We start from the raw sequence: 6887 nt of genomic DNA, 5'->3' as shown, positions 1-6887 counted from the left end.
TTTCAGTTCCGAGTCAAAAATACTATCACTTAGACAACTTGCGTGGGACTTCATATTCAAGAGAGACAGACAGTAATGCAGTCTTCACACAATCTGTACTATTGTAACAACATATTTAAAATGATGATATTATTAGCATAATTATATAAGTATCATGAATATCATTATATATTAAAATACCATTTTGTCATTGTATACCATCAATGGTTAAAATAATATAAGACAACAGAACAGAAAGAACTAGGACTGCTCTAGGCTGTCAAAGGCATACTGTAAGGTAATATTGTAATATACCTTGCAACATACTAGAACATAAAATATAGTCAAACAAAGCCTTTGGGACTACATAATAAAGCCCTGCTTCTTAACCAAATAAAATAAAGCTTCTAAAGGAGGTTATTGGTATTGCGTGTAATGGTGGTTACATCCACTAGGGCGCAGCATTGTTCAATATTATAAACACTGCCACTGTGAATTTGAGGACTAGCTTTATTCTATGATGCATAAACAACAATAAACTGCAGAATTTTGTATATAAAAAGTGCATAATGGCAGATACAATTTGAAATAGCAACCGAAAGTACAGAACACAATAAGCAATAACCAAACATGCCTGCATTTAAAAACCACTGTCACTCAGGACATCTTGTGAAGGTCATTGATTATTCATTTCTGATCATGTTGTTTATTTTAAGAGATTCAAAGAGATCGATTTTAGTTTCTTCTCATGAAACAACGCAACAGCTATCCATCGTTGTACGTTTTGTTGTTTTATGAAAATACGTTTTCATAAAAGACCATTTGTAAGCGTCTGCCCACATATTTATAGTCCACTATCAACAATTTCAGTTTACGGGCAAGAAATGGATATCCTAAAAAAAAACCCTTGGGTCTATTGTACATTCCCTCATCTGTATGCACTCCCATCAGCCCGTTTACAATGGATACCCTATCTTTGCTTTCCCTCCTCTCATTTCTCCCTTGGACAATATTTACCTCAAGTGGGAACAAATAGATGTTTTTTTTCTGGTCAACAAAAAGGCAGCCTGTGGTTTGGAGAAAGAGGCCTTATCTCTCTCTCCGATTTCCCCCCAGTGAGCTTTTCAATTAGGTAATTACAGCCATGTGAAAGGAGACTCGGCCGAGAGCCCCAGTGCATTGTGGGAGCACCTGTCCCCCACAGACGCCAATTACCTGGCACGTGAGCCATCCCATTGTGTGGCCGCTCAGAGGGGTCCAAGTCTCCGGGAAGTGCAAACCCAGCCAATGTGGCGTCTAATCAATGGCCAAGCAGAATCTGTGAAACAGGTACAGAGGCAAAGAAATAAATGAGGCGCTTGCTTTATTCAGTTGTTTATATATGCATTTGTATTCAGTTTGGCAGACCGGCGGCATGTAGGGGCTGCTTCATGCTGGGAAACGTTAAAGCATTTCTGGACTGGCATCAACAAAATGAACCTTCGAGAAAATGAATGAGTCACATTTTATTATGGACTAAACTGTTTGGTGTTGGGAACAATGTATTATAAGGTGAAAAGTGTAAAGGTGAATGAGGTTTAGAATCAACAATGGCAACATCATTTATAAAAGACCCTGCAGTACAATGATGTATAAAATCTTTATATCTTTAAACAGTTTAGTGTGTCACATCATTGCATTACTTCTAGTAAAATATTTATGATACATGGTTCCTAAAAATACTTTTGAGATATTTTTACACCTTAAGGGGAAACAGTAGTTCCTTATAAAACATTTTGTGGCATATAAAACAAACTTTTTGTACAATAAAGAAGTAAAAAATGTGTGTTTTTAAAAAGCTTAAAATTGTGTTGAATAATTTTTAACTCGCACACTGCTGTTAAAGACAAACAACATCCCAAAGTATGTTATTGTAAACACACAATAGACTTATAAACAGGCAGGTCAATTATATAAAACAAGACCCAGGTGAATATGAAATAAAAGACATCAAACTGCTAGAATGGAAGCAAAAATTAGGCCAAGTCTTTTCCTGCAAATAAGCATTTACTAATATATACTGTATATATGCATTGACTTTCTCTTGTATGAAGTGTTCCTGGTCACTTTAATGGCCATTGCCTCTTGGAAAGTGCTCTGTCTCCCAAGTGTGCCAATTTACGCTTCAGTCTGTTTCATCACAGCGCTGTATCGATTCAGTTAGAATTTGCTTCCCTGTTAGAGAACCCAATGAACTTAATGCATATGTCTTTGTAGCAAGATGATGATGAAATCCATTCACAGAGCAGCCAATGAACAAAAACCTGTGAGCTTCAAAGTGGCAAAACATGTCAATCAGCTGTTCTCACCCGGGGTGATTCAATTAATATTATTGAAGCGTATGTCAAACAGAATTGAGTTAACTCTATTAAATATAAAAAATACATAAAAGCAAATAGTTAATCTCAGGGTCTCCGAGGTCCCTGTGGTGCAGGTTGGAATATGTGCGTTTATATGAGCAAATTGCTATCTATAGATTTCAGACTTTGATCTGAGTTCCAGCCGAGTGACAATAGGTCTTACAGGTTATATAACTTTGTCTTTCTGACTTCAGTTTGCGACTGTCTTTTTTATATTAAGATAAGATGAGAGTAAGAGGTAGACAAGCAGAAAGCCAAGAATAAAAAATTGCATGAATGTTTGGGCGACAAAAACTTCTTTATCAGTGTTAAATTGTAAATGTACAAGCGTGAACCGTTTTTTAAACTCTTACAGCCCTTCCCTAAAAGCAACATCATTTAAATTCAATGGTATTCTCAAAAGAGATATAATGACGTATGATATCAGCTCTGGACTCATGTAAGTGGTGAGCTTGTTTAAAAACTGCTGTCGTGAGCGTTCCTGTGATTCATAGAGTCATTTAAAGCGAAAAGAAACATTCTTCCTAAATGTGTATCTGCTCACATAGTGACCTGGTTCATCTTCATCCAAGGCAAAGGTAATTAAACTGTCACTTCGCGATGCAAAAAATGCAGCAGTCACCACATCTTCTAATGCGGAGGAATATTTGTCACTTGTGCTTGACTTCTGAATGGCTTCAATTGCTTATCTGCACCTTTGATTTGTGCGAAGACCCATGTCAATAAAGCATCTCCCCCGCTCTTCCGCACGCGGCTGCTGATGTTGTCTCCAAATGAACATCTCCAATTAGAGAGGAGTAATCATTCATTTGTTGGTCTAACGTTTACATTCATTTGCTGCAATCTGTGTGAGACGACGCTTTGTACCTGGAGGGAAATCTAACGTCTAATCACTATATGAGAATAATGATGTCTCTTTTGCATTTTGCTGATAAACTCATCATAATTTGGCACCGGGCCCTTAGGAAACACGGCTCCATCAAATGCCAGACAAGACAGATTAAAAACAGATAAGACGGCAACGTGATTTGTAATAAATGTGTTCGTCAACCCCGTGTTTAAAAAACCAGCGTATGATGGGTTAGGTTTGTTTTGATGCTGGTTTGTGCAGGTTTAAGCTGGTCATGTGCTGGTTTTAGCTGGTCGTGTGCTGGTTGCTCACCAAGCTGGTCGTGTGCTGGTTCCTCACCAGCTTAAACCTGCTCAGAACCAGCACATGACCAGCTGAAACAAGCTTAGACCAGCACATGACCAGCATCAAAACCCACCTAACTCAGCATATGCTGTTTTTTTAACAGCATGTGCATTCAGAATTTGCTGTCATTTAAAGTACTTCACGAGTTTAGATCTTTTGTGTCTCAATACGATTGACTGAAGCACACAAACAATAACATGGTAATTCAACTTTTCTTTTATTAATTTCTGCTCGGATACAAACCCTAAGATACTCACAAACGCTTTTGTTTTGCTTTGTTTCCAGTGCATAGCGTACTGCGCACTGGCGCCTTTGTATGTCCCCCGAACCGGAGCTACACAACCCGTCTTCCCCTCATTAAATTATAAATGAATAGGAAGCAATTGAGCTATAACCGATAGGCCTCCATTTTTCTTTCCCGTACACTCTCTTTATCAGATGCGCAGTGACAAAAATCACAATGGTTGTCTATTTACGCAACCTTTTCAGCTCATTCAAGCTTGGACTGTCACCATTGTTCCTGCCCCGGCCTGATAAAACACAGATAATGTTAACTGGTAATTTCATTCGCAGGAAAGAGGGCAAAATAAAAGACCCAAGACGGCAACCGAATTAGCGACTTTGATGAATCGTCGTTCCGAACGCTAGAGATTAGCATACTGATTGGACTGATTATTCGTAATTGTAGTTGGAAGTGAAAGGAGGCCACGCCGGATCGCGGCGGTTGCCATTCCAACCCTCTTAAAAATCACAAGCTGCCTCTATGTATGCTGAATTCATCTTTTCACCCGCTTATAAAGATCCCAAACGAGAGGTTTTGCTTCACAAATTCAATCACACAGTGTTTTTATATAGAGCACGCACTTCAGGGCTTCCGTAGGGTGGGCGAGATATGAGACGTATGTGAAGGGAATTGCTGCGAGTAAGTACTTTCACCTGAGGCAGCACACGTGTCCTTCAAAACCATCTGCCAACATTTGCACCAGCTAATTAATTTGTCCTTCACAGAATGCGGCGGTATAGAAGAGGGAATACAGATCCTGACAGATGCACGAGACGCGAGTTCTGACGCCCAGGGGGACGCCGTGAAGTGTCTGGAGGATTTCGAGACACCTTCTAAGATTAATCAATCTTGATAGTGGAGCATGAAGATATTTTGAGGAATAGGAACAAGCAAGATGTCGATAAACTGAACACTGAAAGCTATTTGTTAGGGTTTGTATAAATTTCCATGTTATATGTTTTCACACATCCCACAAGAAAAGCTATCATATCTTTGTGAATCTCGAATGAAGGATGTTTAACGGAGGCTGTGAATTGAAATGAAAGCTCGGGAGACTTTAATTTATCGCATTTTGGGCAACTGCAGGTTGTTGGAAAAGTTTTGGCCCCTTTGGGGTTTAGAAACATGACCATGAGAGAAATGGATTGAAAGTTAAACGGATTGAATCAATGGGAAATTGATACATTTGGAAAGTCATTAAGATCTAGTTTTAAAACGGCAGGTATTAATGTTACATGCACAGCGTGGAAAGACCCTTTACTGAAGGCAATACATCACTCTCACATACTTAAGTCACACACTTAAGAGCATTAAATATTGACAAAGGTTACAATTGATGTGCATACCAATTCAAGAGAGACCGGCAAAGAATTTTCCTCGACAGAATCATCCACAAATACACAGTAGATTTTACGCTTCTCTGTATCTAGGTCTTTCTATTTTTGCCAGTTTTGCTTCTACAGCACATTTCCCGAATAATTGCTCCAGTTCTGGTTATGAGCAACACTCACAGAAAGCTGACTGGTTCTTAGAAGCACACACTCAATGTATTGAGGTCAAAGAAAGCCCAGACTTTATTTCGATGCAAAAACCTGATTTATTTTCAACATTTAGCCCAAAACAGTACTGCCATTGCATAGGCAATAAAAGCATAAACAAACAAGCACAGAGAGGAAGGCAATATAATCACATATTCACCTGAACTTTATAATTCAACTACAGATTAATTTAAGATTTATAGGTTTAAGGCTAGTCCCTGACTAAAATGAATGTTTGACCTGTTTTAACTGAATATAATTTGCCCAGAAATAACTTAAAATATATCAGTGCCATTGTGTTGTCTCGAGATGCACACCAGTAATGTATTATTCTGAGGAATTTTTATAAAAGCGACATAAATATCTATATTCAACTAAGGTATAGTCCTGACTTAACTGTGTCTGTGAAACCGGGCCATATTTTCTTATATCTACATATCCGAGTTTGTGAAACACGATAATGTTAAACAACTAATCACTGCTTGCATGGTTTTAATATAAGACCTAATAATAAAATAGACTTTGAATCTACCCACCATGCATCAGATCACTTAGGAACAAACTCATGTCTCTAACAAAAGGAACAGGTTGCTGTGGAGATCATACGAGCATGTGCACCAACCTCATCACCATGGTCATGAATCCATTTCTATTTCTATTCAATTTTCTTGTTGTGTTTGCTAGAGAAAGCCAACATACTGATGTTTCACTTAAACCATTTATTCTTATTCTTCTGAGACACAATATTCTGACTCTAACTCATCACAGCTTTCGACCTACACTCACCAAACTTCACCCAGATCTTCAGATTGGTCTGAAGAAGTGTGCTATATCTTTTCTAAGGGATCGTACTTATGGTTTCCCTAAAATACAGCCGATCAAACTTCCCAAAAATCCCATAGACTGATGATGACTTTCAAACTTCAACTCTCAAACATCACACTCATACACATGTTCCCTGTCACGAAAAGAACGGTCACAGCTCTTTCACCGAAGAAATACCCAACGTATGCCACGCACCTTCAGATTACTGCTTTAAATGTGATTTTCTTCCAGTCACCAAAATTATGTTTCATGTGCCACTTAGCACTTTAGTCTTAAGTGGCTTTAATGTAAAGTACACAACGTTTGAGTCTGGAGCCGAAATGATGTGGATTCATTTGGCGCCAGAGAGCGTTCGATACGTTGGATGAGCAAATGCAAAAGTGTCATTGGTGGATCTTCTTGGATCAACTGACTTTGGTTATGATTCCAATCACAAACACTTTTATTGAGTTTAATTAGCTAAATCAATATCTGCATGTAGGGCTGTTTATCTTGCTGTCTGCTGATCTTATTAGCCTGCACACAAAGTGGGCGGTGGTTCACTTACACACCCGCGTTCTCTCCTGAAATGAATCTTTTATTGATCACAGAAGAGCATGCCTGACTCTTGCATTATATATATTGCAGTTTGTGCACTTAAGAGAGCTTTAACACTTTATTCATTGTAG

This window comes from Barbatula barbatula (assembly GCF_947034865.1).
Source record: "Barbatula barbatula genome assembly, chromosome: 4".
NCBI classification, from domain to species: domain Eukaryota; kingdom Metazoa; phylum Chordata; class Actinopteri; order Cypriniformes; family Nemacheilidae; genus Barbatula; species Barbatula barbatula.
This window is presented reverse-complemented; position numbering follows the sequence as displayed.